This window comes from Prionailurus bengalensis, chromosome B4 (assembly GCF_016509475.1).
Source record: "Prionailurus bengalensis isolate Pbe53 chromosome B4, Fcat_Pben_1.1_paternal_pri, whole genome shotgun sequence".
NCBI classification, from domain to species: domain Eukaryota; kingdom Metazoa; phylum Chordata; class Mammalia; order Carnivora; family Felidae; genus Prionailurus; species Prionailurus bengalensis.
In genome coordinates, this window is record NC_057358.1 from 63,461,568 (window position 1) to 63,482,904 (window position 21,337).

Genomic DNA, 21,337 nt, shown 5'->3' on the forward strand with positions numbered 1-21,337 from the left:
CTTCAATTTAAGAATTGTTAAAACAAGAAAATATTCTTAGTTGATTATTTTTGTTCAATGGAGTACTTGGGAACTTGATTTTGAGAGAAAAAAAAAATAATGAAGATACTCCATAGTAGGAAAAGGTGTGGGGAGGCCTGTGAAATGAAACAGTTTTTGTTTGCTTTTTTTTCAAATAAACCCAAGTGATAAATGAAAATGGTTATGTGTTGCTTTGGAAAAAAATGTCAAATGACACAGGATAATTAATACAAATTAAAAAAAAAAGTGGTAGGAAAGTAGAAGTTATTGCTTCAATTTGTATATTCCTGTTTTGAGGCCAAAATGTTCCATAACTCTTTCCAGTCCTCGCACTAATATGGGGGCTCCCCAAACTCCCCTAACATTCTCCATTACCATCAAGAAGGTCAAAAGTCCACACTTCCTCTTACAGCTTCATCAATGACTCTAGAAAACTTCAGCCTCCCTTCTCAGCAAGGACAAAGGAAGTACAGCAAGAAAGGCCAGTTCATTCCATTAATACACAGACCAAATCCTATTACAACAGATAGATTCCTATCTCTCCCCTCACAATCCCCTACCCTTTCCACAAATAAACATGCCAACAAAACCAAACAGTATTTGAAAAACAAAACAAAAAAAACACAGCATTCGGGTAGGAACTACTGCCTGGATTGACCCAAGAAACCAGTTTGTGCCAATCATTATGCTTGGGTCAATCGTAACCCTAAGAAATGTTAGGGTTATAGCTAAATACTGAGGCTTTCCTTTTTATAATCAGCTATTGTGAATCAAGTGTTCATCTTCAATATGATTTTTTAAAATTTACTTTAATACTTTTTTTTTTTTAGTTTATTTATTTTTGAGGGGCGGGGGGGAAGGGCAGAGAGGGAGAGAGCAAGAATCAAAAGCAGGCTTAGCACCATCAGTACTCAAACTCCAGATCCAGGAGATCACGACCTGAGCCCAAGAGCCCCTTCAGTATGATTTCTTTGTTGGTGGGGATCTCCACAAAACTTACCCAACAGCCCTGCAAGACATCCCATTCTTCAGATTTAATAATATTCGTCTTTACATACCAGGCAAAATAAAATAGCCTGGTATCTTCTGACTGATCCTTTATGCAGCTCTGTGACCTTACGTTCGTCCTAATAAAATTCAGCTTAAATATCTGAAAGTGGTCTAAATCCTAGGTCCACACTCTTCCAAGCAGTGTTAAATGCAGTAAGGTGCAAGGCACTTGCCCTGATGCAACACACAAGTAGCATATGAACGTTTTAATGGATGATTACTTAATAAACTTATTAAACCTTTTCTGAGCTTATTCCTGCACTCAAGAGGCACCTGGGAATCTGCAGCAAATACACAGGGGTTTCATTTTGGGCTTTGTTTACAGCAACCCAGTTAAGCAGTGGTTGGTGTTTAACCATTTTGAGCTTTGCGGAGCCCAGAGACTAATGAAAGCATTTTCACAGAATCTATAGACCTACATGTGTTAAAAACTAACAAACAAGAAAAACCCCTACCTAATCTCCAGAGGAAAATTAAGGCCACAAAATGACTCTGAAAGCAAGTGATTTTTAGTATTTTTTTAATGTTTATTTTTGAGAGAGAGAGCATGAGCAGGGAGGGGCAGAGAGAGGAAGACAGAATCCCGAGCAGAATCCGTGCTGTCAGCAGAGCCTGATGTGGGGCTCGAACTCACGTACTGTGAGAACATGACCTGAACCAAAGACAAGAGTCAGACACATAACCAACTCAGGCACCCAGGCACCCCCTAACTTACTTTTTATATAGAGAAGGAGGTAGGTAAGCAAGACACAATTTGATTTTAAACTTGGGATTTCGTTATTTCAACAAACCTGGTGGTTCTTTAGAATACTTCTTTCCTAGTTCCACAGATGTACAATATTAAATGATTCCTCCAGAACAATTTATTTGTTCAAATGACACTGTAAACTGTTCAAGTATTTGTGACTTAAAAAAAAATTTTTTTTTTAATGTTTATTTATGCTTGAGGCAGAGACAGAGCATGAACGGGGGAGGGCCAGAGAGAGAGGGAGACACAGAATCTGAAACAGGCTCCAGGCTCTGAGCTGTCAGCACAGAGCCCCATGCGGGGCTCGAACTCAGGGACCACAAGATCATGACCTGAGCCAAAGTCAGATGCCTAATGGACTGAGCCACCCAGGTGCCCCTATTTGTGACTTTTGTATCTATTCTCATAGGTGTCACATTAATTCAGCAGTTTAAAAAAATTTTTTTTAATGTTTGTTTATTTCTGAGAGAGAGTGAGCAGAGCACAAGTGGGGGAGGGACAGAGAGGGAGGGTTACAAAGAATCCGAAGCAGGCTCCAGGCTCTGAGCTGTCAGCACAGAGCCCCACGCCAGGCTCGAACCCACGAGATCATGACCTGAGCCGAAGTTAGACTCTTAACCAAATGAGCCACCCAGGCGCCCCTAATTCAGCAGTTTTAATAGAAGGAAGCTATTACCATCTGCTCCCTAATTGATGAATAATTATAGAAGAGAGTGGACACATACAATCTCGCTCTTAAGCATGTGGGGAAAACAGAAGAAAATTAAGTTTTGAGATAGAGCCAAAAATGAGTAAAGACTTAAAATGATTATTAAAAACTGCCATTTGTCTTCTAAAATTAGATAATGGTAATGGATGTAAAACTCTGTTAAGTATACTAAAAACCACTGAATTGCATACTTTAAAAGTGAATTTTACAGTGTGAATTATATCTCAGTAAGCTTGTTTTTAAAAATGAAAATAGGGATGCCTAGGTGGCTCAGTCAGTTAAGCATCTGACTTCAACTCAGGTCATGATTTCAAGGTTTCTGAGTTTAAGCCCTGCACTGGGCTCTGTGCTGACAGCTCAGAGCATGGATCCTGCTTTGGATTCTGTGTCTCCCTCTCGCTATGCCTCTCCCCCACTCACTCTAGGACTCTCTCTCTCAAAAATAAATAAACATTAAAAAAAAAGTCTCTAGCAGGTGAGGATGGAGGTTGTGGAGAAATGGGAACCCTCTTGCACTGCCAGTGGGAATGCAAACTGGGGCAGTTGCTCTGGAAAACAGTATGAAGGTTCCTCAAAAAATTAAAAATAGAACTACCCTATGACCCAGCAATAGCACTACTAGGAATTTACCCAAGGAATACAGGAGTGCTGATACACAACAGCATATGTACCCCCAAGTTTGTAGCAGCACTTTCAACAACAGCCAAATTATGGAAAGAGCCTAAATGTCCATCAACTGATGAATGGATGATAAAGATGTGGTTTATATATACAAAGGAATTTTACTTGGCAATGAGAAAGAATGAAATCATGCTATTTGCAGCAATGCGGATGGAACTGGAAGGTATTATGCTGAGTGAATTAAGTCAATAAGAGAAGGACAGATATCATAAGTTTTCACTCATGTGTGTCTTGAGAAACTTAACAGAAGTCCATGGGGGAAGGGAAGGGGAAAGAAAGTTATAAACAGAGAGGGAGGGAGGCAAACCACAAGAGACTCTTAAATGGAGAGAAGAAACTGAGGGTGGATAGGGGGGTGGGGGAGAGGGAAAATGGGTGATGGCACTGAGGAGGGCACTTGTTAGGATGAGCACTGGGTGTTGTATGCAAGCCAATTCGACAATGAATTATATTAAAAATAATGATAAAAATAAAAAATCTTTAAAAAAAGACCTAATCTCTCTAAATTAATTAATTAATAAGAAAAGATGAAAAGAAAGAAAAGAAAATAGACTAGGGCACCTGGGTAGCTCAGTTGGGTATCTGACTTGTGGGTTTCAGCTCAGGTCATGATCTCATGGGTTCATGGGTTTGAGCCCCAAATCAGGCTCTGTGCTGACAGTTCAGAGCCTGCTTCGGATTCTACCCTGTGTCTCTGTCTCTCTCAAAATAAATGAATAAACTTTAAAAACAGAAATGAAAACAGACTGGGTTACGAATTCTCCTGTCTTTATATATCTTCGCAACCTCAACATCTAGAATAATGCCAGTCACTTAGTAGGTACTCAATAAACGTGCTGATTCAACTCTTTTAAAAAGTTGTTTTTTAAAAAAAGTTGTTTATACAACATTTCATGTTTTACAAGGCACTTTCATTAACATTATTTCTTTGGCTGCTATCAGCAAACAACCACAAATTTTAAAAAACAGTCAGGGGCACCTGGGTGGCTCAATCAGGTAAGCATCTGACTCCTCATTTCAACTCAGGTCATGATCTCATGGTTTGTGGGTTCAAGCTCCACATCATGGAGCTGTGCGCTGACAGGGCAGAGCCTGCTTGGGATTCTCTCTCTGCCCCCTCTCCTGCTCGCATGCACACTCTCAATATTAAAAAAAAACTGTAACAAACACGAATCAACCAGCTAAATTACTGTTCTGTCCAAATTAATTCAATCTCCCAAAGTTAACAAGATTAAATGGTTAAGTCAGCAAAAACTAGAAGAGAAATAACTGTAATTATATGGGCAAATATTGTAACATAGACAACAAAAAGTGAATTTTTGAAAATGCAATAATTAATTCTAAAATATGATTAATTGGTTGTGGTTTTTTTTCACTTTAAAGCTGTACATTTCATATAAATCTAATGATCAAATTAACAAAAGGATGGGGAATGCAACCTTAGTGTTAAAACAAGGAAAGTGTGGGGGGGCAAACTGTTTAAAAAAAAAAAAAGGAGCAAATCTATTCTTTATTTATTTATAAAGTAATCTGTAGGCCCTACATGGGGGGCTTGAACTCATGCTCTTGCCAATTGACTGAGCCAGCCAGCAGCCCCATCGAAAGGACCAATTCTAGTGTGATTCGGCAGCACATATACTAAAACTGGAACAATACAGAGAAGATTAGCACGGGCCCTGCACAAGGATGACACGCAAATTTGTGAAGCGTCGCTTATTTTTTGGAAACCAATTTGACAATGTATATTAAAAAAAAATGATAAAGGAGAAAAAAAAGGACCAATTCTAATCTAAAGAGATTATGAAGCCAAAGAGCAGGGATGATATATTTTACACTTAATTCAACACACATAGGTTTACTAAGTGCAATGTAATATAAATGGAAACAAAACGAATCTTCACAGCAATAGCTAATACTAAAGGTATAATATTTAATTCTAAGTTTATTTATTTTTTTTAAACATGTTTTTTTTTTTAATTTTTTTTTTAACGTTTATTTATTTTTGAGACAGAGAGCCACAGAGCATGAACGGGGGAGGGTCAGAGAGAGAGGGAGACACAGAATCTGAAACAGGCTCCAGGCTCTGAGCCGTCAGCACAGAGCCTGACGCGGGGCTTGAACTCATAGACCGCCAGATCATGACCTGAGCGGAAGTCGGACGCTTAACCGACTGAGCCACCCAGGCGCCCCTTTAATTCTAAGTTTAAAGATGATCTTTTAACAACACTAAATTCACTTTAAGCCTGACTTTAATCAGGAAACAGTATCAAGAGGGGGACCTGAGTGGCTCAGTCAGAAGAGCGTGCAACTCTTGATCATAGGGTCAGGAGTTCGAGCCCCATGTTGGGTGTAGAGATTACGTAAATAAATAAAACTTTTTTTAACAAGGAAACAGTATGAAGAGTAGTAAAATGCAAATTTTAAAGTTTTTAAGTACCCTTTTAAATATGGAATTGGAGACAGGGAGGTGAAGAACTTAATTCTGCAGAGTATTGTCTTATCTTTTAAATCTTACAAGGGTGATAATTTAACATCAAGGAAAACAGAGATTTATTTTGTTATGATAAATACAACATCCAATAGGCTCACCTTTTTTGGTACACTTTGAAGGACACCAATAGTTCCTCCTAAATATAACTTCCCAATTCCACTGTCCAGATTCCTTTCAGGATGTAAAGTTTTTCTTACTTTCAAAAATACCTTTCAAAACTCAAAATGCAAGGGGCACCTGGGTGGCTCAGTCGGTTGAGCGTCCGACTTCGGTTCAGGTCATGATCTCACGGTCGGTGGGTTCGAGCCCCGCGTCGGGCTCTGTGCTGACAGCTCAGAGCCTGGAGTCTGCTTTGGATTCTGTCTCCCTCTCTCTGTGCCCCTCCCCCACTGGTGCTCTGTCTCTGTCTCTGCCTGTCTCTCTCAAAAATAAACATTTAAAAAAAGTTAAAGAAAAAAGAATGCAATAGATATGTAACATGTGCAGCATGGGAACTATCCAAGATATCTTGTCTGTAATATTAAGCAAGTTGAGTAACAACTATACAGTACAATCCCATAATGGGTTTTTTAAATGGGACTTTAAGTACATAAACTGACTTTCTAAAATATATTTTTAAAAACGAATAACTAGTGGTTACCTCTGAGGGAATCAAGAATGAAGGAAGATTACTTTCACTTTACTCCCCTCTAGCACCATGCCCCAAAACCTTAGTTATCATCGCACACCTTGACTTAACCAAAGTGGTAGTAGCTGAAACAGCTCAGAGAGCTTAAACAAACTTCCTCAAAGACATACAGATGGAGCGATACCCAGTGGGAAACATAGTCCACAGCAGAGAGTACAGAATAGACATAGAGTAGAATGGGAAGGAAGCTGCAAAGAGACAAGCAAAAGATTTGTAAAGTGGGAAGGAAGCAGCAGTGAACAAAGACAAAAGGAACCAAGCAACCAAAGACAACTTTGAAGTGAAGGAGATGGCATTTCTTTAGAGCTGAACTTTAAATGACAGGATGATGGGAAAGGAAGAGATATAAACACGAAAAAACACCCATGATCAAAAGTTATGAGCAACCCTTAGTTGCTGTAATTTTTAATGCCACCCGCGACACCATTTTTAGTCAGTGGTATGCTATCTTTAATCACCTGTAAGTACAGGATCCAGTAAACACTAACAGTGTAACTGGAGCAACACTTCACATAAAGAGTCAACCAGGACTAAGTGTGTTTTGTGTTCTGCTGCTAGGCCACTTGGTTGCAATGTGCCCTAACAATAAGACCTGTGTCATCAGCGCTTAAGGAAAGTCATGAAGCTATTGAACACGATTATTTCCTCTTACCTGTTTCCAGACACTAGTCCACATCCCAGCATCAGAAGTTCTGAATTTACTTTACTCACTTTTAAGGGACAAATTTTAACTTGCCTAGAGGAAAACTGAGAAAGGATGGTAGACCCCACCTGTTGCCAATGGCTTCTCCAAAAATGCACCTAGTCTCTGAGAAATTATACGGTAAAGTATTTATTATGGCTGTCTACGAAACCCACACTTAGCAGAAGAATGTAGAACTCATCCTACAGGAAAGAGGTCAAACTCAGAAATAAAGTCTTCAACTGAAATAGCATAGGTTAAAAATAAAAAAAAATCACAAATCCAGGTCTCTGGAGTTTCAGACAGTGTAAAAAAATACTAGGTCCTCCCATTTTGATAGAGTGAAAAAACACTGGGTATGCCGATTCTAGATTAAGAGTGATTCCAGTGGATGAAAAAACTGTAAAGGTTGGGGAGATAGTATTAATCTTCTCTTAGATGATTAAGCAAATAATCAGTTAAGAAATGTAACTACTGTTGAGTCTGGTGAAAAAAGCACTATAATGAGTCAAGTTGGGAGTCTAATTCTGCGTTTGTCTTTACAACTGACTAGGAAGTCACTTCTAATTTTATTTGCCCCTCTGCAATATTAGGGTGAAATCTCACCTCCACTTTCCAGGGATGCTGTGAATCAAGAATATGAAAACACCAGTGTCTATATACCACTTATTCCCTTGAACTTATAGGACTTACACACAGAAATATAAACTCAAGGCACCAGGGTGGCTCAGTCAGTTAGGTGTCCAATTATTGATTTCGGCTCAGGTCATGATTTCACAGTTCGTGGAATCAATCCCCGCGTCAGGCTCTTCACTGACAGCACGGGGCCTGTCAATCCCTGTTTGGGATTCTCCCATCCTGTCTCTCTACCTCTCCCACACTCACACTCTCTCTCTCTCTCTCAAAATAAATAAATAAACATTTTTAAAAAATATATAAACACTATCCCAGGATATGTCCAACAAATTAAACTAAGGGTAGAATCCTGATTTCTGAAGGCTTTAAGTTCCGGTTTGTGCGAAGAGAAAATTGGGTCTTTTCTAGGAGATTTTAACATCATGAAATTGGACTATATTCGTTCTGTGAAGCTGTTCTCCTTTCTGAACTTGAGAAAAATGTTAAGAAAGGGGGTATAGCCATACATACCTGGTCTGACCCAAACCGCAGAAAATTTCCTTAAGCTGTCTGACCCTTCCATTTCCTCACCTATAAAATAAGGATAAATCCCAACTCTTCTGAGTACGATCTGTAAAGCACCAACACAAGGACTGGCAAGTCCCAACCTTTAAACACTCTAAATTAATTACATAATCTTCTCTCCCAAACATGTTCCTCCAGAGTTCACTTAACCTTGGTCATCACATATACAGTCACACAAAAAATCTGGAAGTCAACTGGGCTCTCCCTTCTCATCTTCTGCATGACCCTCAACATGTCCACTATGAAATCCTTAAAAATTCTGTTTCTTCCTTCACTTCTCTGGTCCATGTCCCTTCTGTCCCTGCTGCCTATTTGTCCTTCATCGCTGGAGCCTCATAACCGACTTCCTCAGAACCTTCAAACAGGGGATCCCTTCCTAAAGCTCAAACAATCATCTCTTCCAAAGTATCAACATGGGCTTCAGGATAATATCTAAACTTCTTGGCAAGAAATGCAAAGCTTTTCAGGATCTGGCCCTGCCTACCAGCTGCTCCGAACTTGGAATCCTGATATTCCAGGATTGTCAAACCAACTTTATTAACTAGCCACATCTCTACTCAGGTTGTTTTACCTGAGATGGTTTCTCCCTCATCCCCTTAACTCAGGAATTAAGAATTTTTAACAAAATCTGTCTATATGTGTATTGTAACACCTAACACAAGATTTTCACATACTTGTTTGCTCTATTATCTCCTCTACTCAATGGTAAACTGTTGCAAGGCAGGAACTAAGTCTTATATTACAACCAGGTGCTGACTGTACATGGTATACAGACACTGGCAGAATTTGTTAATACCTGAAGACTGGGATAGGCAAAACAGATCTGAATACTATATTTATTGCACAGAATGGGAAACAGTGTCCACAATAAAGAGGTGTATTTAAAAACTAGTGTTTTTAATTTAATGGAGTCATTTTTCTTTAACATTTAGTCTAGAGACTTTTGTATAAAAAAATTGTGAGGTTCAAAGCTTTACAGGAAATGGAAACCAAGTGAATTACTTTAATTAGAGAAGATTAATAATAAATAACTCAATGCTTTCATAACAACTGGTAGAAAAATACTTATTGCTTATTTGAAGCAAGTATGTGGGGAGGAAAAGATCAGGGGCAAAATAAATCTCCAAACGAGAGCTGTTCAAACTCACCATACATTAACATGAACCAAATTAAAATAACATTAAAACAAATCAAACTTTTAATAGGTGGAAACAATACAAAGCTAGAAACGCATCATTTTAGATTAACTGCAACTTTCGTACTTCTGGTGCAAAAAGAAAACCTCCCTTGAAAACAAACTGCCTTCTCTTGGACTAGATGCATTCCCAGATCATTTCCATAATACAGAAAATCTTAGTTGCAGACTCAACTAAAACAGAAACTGAAGAGCTAAAAGACAATTAAATATTTTCAATTTATAACCTCCCAGAGTCAAGATTAAGTATGGGAAATCCAGGTCTCTTGTGGACAAGAGAAATCAGGAAAACAGAAAACGGCATCCTCTCCATTTCCACAAGAGTTTTTGATGTAAAATGGTTGAATCAGAATAATGTCTTCCCAGAACCAGTTTCTGAAGGTGGGGAAGAGGGCCAAAGATACTCATTCTTTCCACTCAACATTTACTGAATATTTTCCCCCAGCAATGTCACTGGCCCCAGGCCTCAGTTTTGTCTCCTGTAAAATGTCTATTCCCAAAGTTGTGAGAACAGCCAGTATTTGCCAAGCATATTACCTGCTTAATTATTTACAACCTTATGAAGTAGGTATTGCTATTTTGCAGATGACCACAAAGTGACTTATTTAACATGAGCACAGCCTTGCAACCTAGGCATTTTAACTCAAGACTTCCAAACTAACTAGTACTTCAACGAAGGTGTTCCCTTCTTTCTCAGCCAATTATATTCCCAGCACCAGTAAGGAAGAAAAAAAGTTATATTTTTGAAGCAACCTACTATGTGTTGGCATGGTAAATTAACTAACTTGTCCTAATAAAGCTTATGAAGTTGGTTTAGATTTCAAATTAAGCTTAAGCTTTCACCGGTGAAAAACTGATTTTTACATGGAAAATCATTATCAAATTGCTTTTTCACATAAATCTGCTAGAGTCTGAGCCCCATGAGCCAGCTTTTTCTAGGGCTTCATTACAACTCGGGGAAAAAAAAACGAGCCATCCAGGCTCCAGATCTACAGTTAAGAAAACTATGCAACAGCAGTCTTGAGGCCTGCTGCCCACCAAGGTTCTAGAATATACTACCTATTGAACTTTTCATCACCAAACTCCCGCAAAAAGTCTTGCAAGAAGGAAAACAGCAGACCTTGTCTATTGGTCTTTCCCACTCTCAACTCATTCACCTTGATAAACCAAATCTCCGTTGCACATACCACGTGATATTTAAAACAAAAATTAAGCTCTATTGTATTTGAAATTTCCCAGGATATTGAAATTCTAGCTGTAAACCCAGGTATAAAATACTGATTAAGAAAAACAAATGAACGAATCTTAGTGTGCTTACAAAACATCTCTTATGCATCTTAAATAATCACAGAGAAATAAATGCCCAAAGGGAAAGCCATACAAAGTTTTTCACTTTCTTGACATGTTCTTTCTATCCACTGCAGATATGTACTGTTACTATAGTATTAAAAATTGCCTTTAAGTATTTGTACTTTGGTCACCAAAACATGGGAGAAACATGTCTGTTTAATAACAAAACAATGAGAAGCACAATCTGTACAGATTTTTGGTCTGGGTGTGGCATCTAAAGATACTATTTTCTGGTAACGACCACTTTTAGATTCTAACCCTTAAACATGATCCAAATGCAGGAGAAATCAAAAAAGCAGCAGCAGATACAGTGCTGCTTATCGGATGTCTAGACTGCAGGCAAACCCCAAATACCAAAGAAGCATCCATGTGTCAAACCAGCATAATTTTTGAGCTATGCCTGGGGCCACATACCAAAAAAAAAAAAAAAAAAAAAAAAAAAAAGATTGGCTTGAAAAGAAAATCTAAGAGGGGTAACCAGAAGGTCAACCCCAGTTTATAGGAACTAGGAAGAAGCTAGCAGGGACATCCAGCCTTTTACCCTGTCAGCCCCCCCCTCCCCGCAGCTTCCTTCCCAACCCCCATATAAAATCTCCAAGGCCCAATTCTCCACGTGCTAGCTTCTTCAAGGTCATCCTAAGATAAAGCAGTGAACAACCACCAAACATTGAGCCGGCATACCTTTAGGGCAAAGGGGCGATTTTCCCCTTCCCCAAATCACTATATAAATATTTTAAATGCCATCAGGCTTTTCTCCAACTCCTACGGAAACAAACTCCCAGACTTTAATTTAATTTAGATTGAGCAACTAAAAAAACGTGTTCGGTTTTGCGACATACATTATTAAAAGGCTTTTCAAGTCTGGCAAACTCCAGTACAAAAACAGGTGCTTTCAGTGTACTTGTAATGACAAGGTCAAACTCATATTTTTAATTACTAAAATTAAAAGGAAGAAAAAAGTTTTTTTCTTTTTAATCTTCCTTAGGACAACCCGAGGTGTGGGGGCAGGGGGAGTATTGCTGGGGTAAAACTGTCTCGCACAGGATCCGTGTTGTTCTAGTCACTAATTCCTAGTCTTCCCAGTTGTCTGTAGTTACCCAAGGTTAGACGGAGAAAATAAAAACAAAGAAATCTACTAGGTCTCGCTACCAGAACAAACTCTGCACCGCCCTGCCACCCCAATAAACCAACCCCACCCGCAACCAAAACAAACCTCGCCCCTCCCGGATCCCCCTCCCACACGTAAACACACAAAGAAAACAGCGGCACGCACAATTCAGCCACAGTCCTCACTTCCCTTTGTAGGACAACGGGGAGCCCCGAAACTTCCCCACGGTGGTTTTTTCGTGTGTCGTCGGGGCTGGGTCCCCTGAAAGCGCGAGCCACGGCTCGGCTACGAGGGTTTGGGGGTGCTCGCCGCATGCGCCGGCTTCCACGAAAGCAGCAAAATGCCTCTTCCTAGTCCTCCTGCGGCCCTCGCCGCCCCCCCCCCAACGCGCTTCCCCCTCGGGCAAGCGATGACGGCCGAGAGAGGCACCACGGCAGCAAATAGAAACGCTCCCCGGTGGGTTTGTTGGTAAATAGAACAACTTGGGTCGGGAAGAAAGTTCCTGCGGAGAGCCGCTCGCCTGGGCGAGGGCGGCAGGAGGTGACCCGCGTCCCTCGCCGCCTCCTCCCTCACCTGCGCCGGAACAACGGGCCCCCGCGCACGCCCGCCCGCCCGGCGCCTCCCGCAGGCCGCGCCTCCCGCACGCCGCGCTGCCGGGGCTTGTTCCTCCTCATGGCTTTGCCCTGACGTAATTCAAACATGGCAACAGTTCGACTTCAAAGGCGAATCCACAGACCTCCCAGACACAAGCTCCGGACCACGGGTAACGGGCCAAGAAGTCGGGGCCACGCTCTCCCGGCCCCTCGGCTGTCGCGGCCCTCGACGCCCGTGCTGAAGCGCGGGGGCCCCGAGACCGCCGCCTCCCTGCCCGCCCGCCCGGAGCGCGGAGCACGCCGCCTCTCCGCGCACCAGCATGGCACCTCATGCGAGCACCGCCGCCAAAGTTTCCCCGCGAGGGGCTGAGGGACAAAAGCCCCTCTCGAAACTCGCCCGAAGTTAGGGGGGCCCGGCCCACACGGCCCTCCGCCCGGCGGCCGCCCCGAGCGCCGGCGGGGCCCGCACGGGCACATGCAGCTCTTTGTTTTCTGTCCAGCCGGGCGCTGCCTACGTGCAGCATCAGGGATGTCGGATTGTTTCTCAGAGGCGAGACACTTGACGATCACCCCGGGGAGAGGTCCAGACCCCGCGCCCCGAGAGTCCGGAGCCTCTCCCCCCGTCCTCCCCTCAGCAGCAGGCCCATTTAATCAAAGTTTTGCAGTGTCCTTGATGAGAAACGCCGATTGCCCGCCCCGCATCAGCGGAGAGTTGGCGACTTTCACTCTGCTTTTTAAACTGGCAAGACGCCATCATCAGCAAATCACATTGTCCTGCCGGCCGGCCCCGACAGCGCCCGCATCTCGCTGCCGGCCCGGATCTGGACACTCACACAGACCTCCGGCGAAAACCAGGGTCGCAGCCCCAAGCACGTGGTCTGTCATGTAGAGCACAAAAAGCAGTGCCCTCCGGAGTTCTCTCACTCCTTCGGCGCAGACAACGCCGTTGCCTCCATCCCCAAGTCAACTTGGCTATGACTGGCCATCTTAAGCCGCACACAGTCGCCTCAGAAAGCCCTCACCGTGGCGCCCACATCTACGCTACAGGTGACTAAATTGCGAACAAAACTTGAGGCTCCACAGACACATTGGCCCCCCGCGCTGCCTGGGCGCGGTCCGGGGGGTGGGGGGGGGGGAGGCGTTTGGGAGCCTGGCTGCTTCAGAGCGGCCGCGTGTTGCTCTCATTGTCGCATCCGCATCCCTCCGGAGTTCGGCAAACAACGCCACGCCGCGTGCACTCCGGCCACCTCCGGCGCTGACCCAAAAGGCCGATTTAAACCCTCTCACGCCCGCCAGCTCGCAAGTAGACGGCAACTTAAGTTTCCGAGCCTACGGCGCTCATTGTCCACCCTTCTCAAACAGGCGCAGGGGGACTGCAACGAAACTAAACCACGAGGTTCAACCACGGCGCCCGACCACTCCCGAGGCGCGCGCCCACGCGGATGCACCGGCCCGGGGCCCCTTCGCGATTGCCAGCAAGTCGTTTTCCTCTTGGGCCTTCCAACCACCCGCCTCCTTTTCGCCAGAGAACACTACGGCTAAGAAAAGTCATTGTCACCTTCAACGTGGATCCCTCAACTCCGGCGACTCCTCAGTCGTTTGCAGCCTCCACTCACTTCCCCCACCCCAAGACTTTCGGTTTGCCTCCACTACCCTACCCAATTAGAAAAGGCAAACTAAACGTGTATACAAAAGAACCCGGGGTCTGAAGATCACGAGAACGTTGCTCCCAGCAATGCCATCTCCAAGACAAAACTTCCTGTGCGTGCGTGTGTCTGTGTGCGTGTGTGTGTGGAAGGACTGGGGGGTGGGGGGGAGGTGAACAGAGAAAAAAAAACACACACTCTGAAATCAAAGCCTCGTGAGACAGTTTTGCACCAGAGTAATGGTTAGAGTCACTCACCTTCCAAAATCAGCGGTTCCACGCACAATAACGTTCCCGAGGTCTGGAGTGCACGCCAAGCCAGCCCCCCCCCCCTTCTAATCGCTCCCTCCTCCTCAACTGCCTTGTCTAGAAAGATTGTCTCCTGCAGTTCTGCAGTTGCTACCGCTGGCCGGGAAGGTGTAGATTCCGCTTTCCCTCTGCGCACGCGCGTCTCCTGGTACAAAATTCTCCTGAATCGAACTTATTTGCATACGGGCGCGCGCGCGTTGAGGGCTGGGAGGGGAGAAGGCCCGGCGGCCGCGCGCGCTCCCGGGGCCTCTATTGTCCTTTTAAGGGGAGAAGCGCCGCGGCGCGGGAAACGAGGCGGCCAGAGGGAAACGGGGGCGGGGACTGCTTACTACGGCTGACGTCACGTAAACAAACGCCCCCTGGCTGGAGGCTGCGGCGAAGGGGGAGTGGCGGGGTGGGAAAGGCGGAAAGGTTAGCAGTCTAGGGAGAACGTTCGGCTGCTTGACTTGCTTTCCACCCTGAAGTTCTTGGGGCGCACCATTTCGCATCGAAAAATAGTTTTGGAAGCTGTTTTTGCAAAATTCTCACACCTATGCCCAGTTTTTGGCTTGAGGCGACAGGGGAGGTGGTCTTGCAAGCACCCAGACGGAATTTATGCCTCCTACATTTCCTAAATTTTGTTTGAAGTTGGGTTTTTGAAGCTGTTTTTTTTTTTTAATCCTTTGGGACCAGAGGAGGCTCATTTTTCGTGCAGTTTTAATGAGTCGTTTAATAAAGTCCCATTTTGACATTTTATCCATTCACAAACTCCCGCCTGCCCTCCTCAAGCAGTAACCCAACCCATAACGATCCAATTTCCCACCCCCTCCCCCAACTTTGGCCTTAAGATTTCAAGCCAGTCCGAGTTGAATGGTTGTTAATTTCCGTGGGAACAGTGTAGCTTTCCTAAAAGACTAGTCAGTGGAAAGCCAGTAATCTAGGAACATGCACACCTCCTCCAGCTGCTTGTAAAGGGTGTTCCATTCAACCAGAAATAATACCACTAACTGGTGGTCTTGGGAATGGAAAAAGTAGCCAAGGAAGTGCAGATTTTCCCTGGTGGAATATATAATAAACCAACAATCTAAACGCTTCCTGTCCCAGGAGGAAAGAAAAAAAAAACAAACCTGAAGTAACTCTTTTCATATAAAGTGGAAAATGAAAAAAGAATGATTTTGATACATCTTTATTTGGAGAACACAACTAACACCAATAGGCTGAGACCCTGATTTAATATGATAGAGGGAGGGTGGGGAGAGAGGAAGGATGTTTTTCCCAGAAACTTGATATTGTTCCCAAGCTACAAAAGTGTGGACATCAACCATAAAACTTAATCATCTGCTGACAAGTTTCACTGCTTTCACTGTAATGTCAACAATATGGATTTAAATAGATACTTCTGAACCACTAATTTAATTCAACAACCAATTCATAATACATGCACGACAAACCCACTTCTAGAGTCTGCAACTAATGTTTCTTCTTTTTCTTTGGGTCCTGTAACACAATATTTCTGTATCTGTATGTGAAAACCATATATTAAATACCTGCAAAAGAGAAAAAAAACAACACCCTCACTAAAATGTGAGCTCCCTCAGGGCAAGAATTTTATACTATATTCATTTTTGTACTCCAGTGCCTAAAACAGAGCACAGCAGATAACAGACTCTGAATAATTGCTTGTAAAGTAATAAATACATGGACATTTCCAAATTTATTATAGATTTATCTCAAATCAAAACAGCTTTACTTTAGTGTAGAATTTTTGTATTTAACCTAAAATGAGTTTGGAAGTTATAGTGCTCACCTCAATTAACATGATGTCTATGATGCCTGTTCCTATCATAATAAATAAAATGGAGTAGGCTTACTAGCTGTTGCTAGGCTTTCATTGGTAACAAGTTGGACCCGCAACATAAACACCTACCTTCGTTTTGAAGAAAATTTTAGGAAGTTGTTCTGGGTTGTGTCATGCACTTATTTGGTTTATGATAGATCTTCTGAAAATAATTTCAAATTAGCACATGCTTTTTGCAAGTATGAAAATTGCAAGTGTGATAATATTTTTCAAACTTCAATTATTGCTTATAGGATATATCCATATATTTTATATAGACAGATAATATAAAATTGTATCATGAATGCCTTTTCTCTTGAAAGTTTATGTAAAGAATATATACTGTAATTCAGGGATGGAGTAGATTTAAATGTGTAAGCAATACAGGAATTACAGTATTTAGGATATAATGTTCAGATAAAAAAGTACCTGTAAGCATCAGAGCTACTAAGTCAATATTGTACAGCAAGACTTCCTCAAAGTAGAGGTCTCAAAGTAGAGGTCAAGAAGTAATCTGGTAGTTTTTGTAGGAAAGGTAGCAAAAAAGTCCTTAATGAAAAAGTTGAGTTTCTTAGAATCTTTAAAAAAAAAAAAAAAAAGAAAAAGAACATGTTATTTTTTAACAACCAGTTGCATTCCAAAGGTTCTTTTGTTCATTTTGTTACTTGAACATGTTGTTATGGCTGTCTCTATCCTGGGCCAAGAGCTCATTTATGGGCTACTTTAAAATACTGTTATATAAATAGCCCAAGTGAATTTTTCAAAAGAAAGAAAGAGAGAGAGCAGGAGGAAGGAAAGGAAAGGAAAGGAAAGGAAAGGAAAGGAAAGGAAAGGAAAGGAAAGGAAAGGAAAAGAAGGAAGGAAGGAAGGAAGGAAGGAAGGAAGGAAGGAAGGAAGGAAGGAAGGAAAGGAGAGAAATGAGGAAAGGAAGGAAGAGAAAAAAGGAAAAGAAATAAAAAACCACTACCCAGAGCTGTCTGACATGTTACTGTATCCCCTTCCAGTCTCTCACTCTTGTGTATTTTGTTGTTATTCCTTAAATATTATTTTGTAACTAGCTCTTCTTTACTCAATATCATGAACATCTTTTTACGTCAATAAATTAATTTCTACAAATTTGTACATATGGCTCTAGCGCAATTTATTCAAGGAACATCCCATCGTTGAACGTTTAAAACTTTTTCTCTTCCTTCTTTTTTTTATATTAAAAGTAACTAGTGAAAAATATAATACATAAATTTGGATTATACTAGATTGAATTACACAATGTTAAAAGTATTTGAGTATTTTTTAACGACTATAGTACTATGTTAAACTCACAATGAGTTCTCAAAAATAATGAAACTGAAAATATAGAAAAATTGAAATTGAAAATAAGTTACCAGATACTCTGGTTAAGCCAGCCACCTTCCTTATAGTATATTGTCCCCACTGTAGAATTATCCCTAGTGCCTGAACATTTTTATTCATTTAGCAAACATTTAAAGATCATAACTATGTGCCAGATAGTAAAACCATTTCAGAAGTAGAGGAGCTCAAGCCCTCCTTACCTCTTCTGACTTATTTCTGTATCATTCTATTTGCTACTTTTTCTTTGGTAACATTTATTGCCTTCTTTTGAGACTTAACTATTGAGCAACTTTACAATTTCTTATAATATTCTTTGCATTGATGATAAATCATATGTAAGGGACTGAAAATGTCAGTTTTTACCTGGTAATGACGGATATTATCAGCAATTTAGTAACGTTTCTAATGCTAACTCCAACTAATGATTGTTTTTTAAATGAAGGCTAATACCCTCATCAGAGGCTGGTACCAACCACATCAAAACATTTTGTTGAGCGCAAGAAAGAGCTGATTATTATTATTAAACCTTGGGTTTGGTTCCTTAGCAGATAATAGCCATAGGACTAAATTTTTTCCTCACACCAAAACAAGCACAGTATTTGGTTACTTATTTGTTTAAAACCTTTTTAACTTCAACTAGCAAGTGGTCAGAGCAAGTCAGATAATTTTAAGCTATAAGAAAAGAACTGGTTATGTGATCTAAGCAATCTTCCAACAACCATTTGACAGCTTCTAGGAAAAGGTGTCGGTTACTTAATTAAAATTAACTTTTCAAATTTTTGAACTTAAAGACCTAACGAATTGTCACAAATTTATTTTTAGAAAAAGGAACCTCTAAATTTATAGAAATTTTAAAGTCTTATACTATCTCATGACATTTGAATAGCAAACTTTAAAAAAATAAAATTACTGGTAACAAAATTAATTTTATTTTAAGAAGGACATTGACAAACTCGAATAAATTCATAAGAGAATAAATCAGGCTGATGAAAGAGGCTGAAAACCACAGCATAATAGCAATAATTGAAGGAGGAGTTGTGTTTTGATTGTGCAAGAGAGCAATCTTTGACTATCTGAAGGACCATCTTTAGAAGAACGAATGGTCTCATTTGTTTATGCCTAGGAACCAAATTTGTTGTGAAAATCACAAAACAGATTTGTGCTAAACATGAGAAAAAATCTCTACACGTACAAATAATCCAAAGATTGTTCAAAATATTTCAGAAGTCAACCCTCCATCACTAATGATAGTATTCACAAAAATAAAAGCAAAAAAAATTTTTTTTATTTTTTTTTTTCAACGTTTATTTATTTTTGGGACAGAGAGAGACAGAGCATGAACGGGGGAGGGGCAGAGAGAGAGGGAGACACAGAATCCAAAACAGGCTCCAGGCTCTGAGCCATCAGCCCAGAGCCCCACGCGGGGCTCGAACTCACGGACCGCGAGATCGTGACCTGGCTGAAGTCCGACGCTTAACCGACTGCGCCACCCAGGCGCCCCAAGCAAAAATTTTATTTCAATGAATTGCATTATTTACAATATAAAGATTGCTACCTTTAATTCCTATAGAACTCTATGAATCTATGATTTCATGGGGAAAATGAGTGGTACCATCAATAAGTGCCTCAAAATCATGAGAGGGATTTATCACTGTGGCTGAAGAGGTTAGGAATGTCTTTTTGGAGAGGATGGGATTTGAGCTTGGACTTCATTCATTCATTCATTCATTCAACAAATACTGAGTCTCTACTAAATATCAGTCTCTGACAATAAAATGATAAGCTAATGCAGAAACCAGAAACTGTCGCTTATGGAATGTGGGAGGCAGCCTTTCCAAATAACCACACAAATATAATTATGAACTGTGAGAAATAAAAGAAAAAAAAGTACTGTGAGCCTACTCATGCATGGCAAGAGAATCTGATCTAAACTGGAAGTGAGAAAAAGTGTCTTTGAGGAAGTAAAGTTGAATTATCATCAGGATTAAGATGGAGAATTGGAGAGTGGAAAGAGTACTGAACCAGGGGCAATATCAGGAATAAGTTCTTAGAGATGGTACTTGGGGTGTTGGGGAAAGACATGATTACAAGAGTCATGTCTGTGATTGAATAAAAGTCATACATGAATCCTGTTAAAGGAAAAAGCAAGTGTCAGGTATTGGAGACCAAGAGAAATCATGGTTTAAGCCCTATGGATTTGGAAGTACCTACACTGAGTTAGAAGCAGTTGCATGCCAAAAGTATTCAAGAGACAAATCCTACATGATTAGATTGCAATCAGTTTAATCAATATATTTTTCTTCTATGAAAATTTGTTTTTCTAAATGTCAATAAGAAATTGATCCTCCTGCCATAGAGTCCACTTCCTGGGAAAACCTCTGTTCTAATAATTGAAATCATTACTGAAGGTCAGCATGCCACATCATCAACAGGTAAGAGAGAAAGCAGACACATGGTACAGAAAGTCAGAGAAACATGCTGGGTTGCCATTTCTAAGAGCTTTGGGAACAAAATATCCAGGAATCTAGAAGAATTTAATATTTTGCTTATAGTTAATTTAAAAAATTTTTAATATATATTTTTAAGAACTTGAATTCTTGGGGTGCCTGCGTGGCTCTGTTAAGCGTCTGACTCTTGGTTTTGGCTCAGGTCGTGATCTCACGATTTGTGAGTTTGAGTCCCTCATCTGGCTCAGCACTGACAGTATGGAGCCTGCTTGGAATTCTTTCTCTCTCCCTCTCTCTCTGCCCCTCCACTGCTGTTTCTCTCTCTGTATCTCAAAATAAAATTAAAAAAATAGAGGGGCGCCTGGGTGGCTCAGTCAGTTAAGCATCCAGCTTCAGCTCAGGTCATGATTTCACAGTCTGTGAATTCAAGCCCTGCGTCAGGCTCTGTGCTGACAGCTCAGAGCCTGGAGCTTGCTTCAGATTCTGTGCCTCCCTCTCTCTCTGCCCCTCCCCTGCTCATGCTCTGTCTCTGTCTCAAAGATAAATAAAAACTTTAAAAAATAATAAATAATAAATAATAAATAGAATGCAGGGGTGCCTGGGTGGCCCAGTTTGTTGGGTATCCAGCTCTTTTTTTTTTTAATTTTTAAATGTGAATTTATTTTTGAGACAGAGAGAGACAGAGTGTGAGTGGGCGAGGGGCAGAGAAAGAGGGAGACACAGAATCTGAAGCAGGCGCCAGGCTCCGAGCCGTCAGCACAGAGCCTCTGAGGGCCTTGAACTCATGAACCATGAGATTCAGGTTGTGATCTTAAGGTTCATGGGTTTGGGCTGCGACGGGTTCTGTGCTGACGGCTCGGAGCCTGAAGCCTGCTTCTGATTCTGTGTCTCCCTCTCTCTCTGACCCTCCCCTATTCATGCTCTGTCCCTTTCTCTCTGTCTCTTTCTCTCTCAAAATTAAATAAACATTAAAAAAAAGTTATTCATTCCAGTATTATTTGCAATGGAAATAATCCAAATGCATCAATAGAGGACTGGTTAAATTAATGAGGGAACATTCATAAAATGGAATTCTATGCTGCTGTTACATAGAATGAGGTTGCTTTATACATACTGGCATAGAAAGATATTAACACTCTGTTATGTGGATAAAAAGAAATTTCCAGAACAGTAGGCTAAGTATGATTTCATTTGAAGACCAAAAAAGAATATATAGAGTGTATATGTATATACATGTACATATATAGAGACATT

General features: G+C 41.3%; 1 protein-coding gene and 1 non-coding gene across 4 annotated transcripts in view; one reads left to right on the top strand and one right to left on the bottom strand.

The window, feature by feature from the left end:
* SINHCAF (SIN3-HDAC complex associated factor) overlaps positions 1 to 14,612 on the bottom strand; it is a 33,490-nt gene extending 18,878 nt beyond the window's left edge. The window contains exon 1 of one of the 3 annotated variants that reach the window (XM_043562784.1): positions 14,420 to 14,612. The gene's annotated coding sequence lies outside the window, so the exon portion shown is untranslated. Of the gene's footprint in view, positions 1 to 12,088; positions 12,261 to 14,074; positions 14,190 to 14,419 lie in introns of those variants that run through there. The other 2 variants (XM_043562786.1, XM_043562785.1) reach the window with 2 other exon arrangements.
* On the top strand, positions 4,826 to 4,930 carry LOC122474096. Its single transcript, XR_006294789.1, has one exon. It is a non-coding gene; the product is annotated as a U6 spliceosomal RNA (small nuclear RNA).
* Positions 14,613 to 21,337: the final 6,725 nt, after the last annotated feature.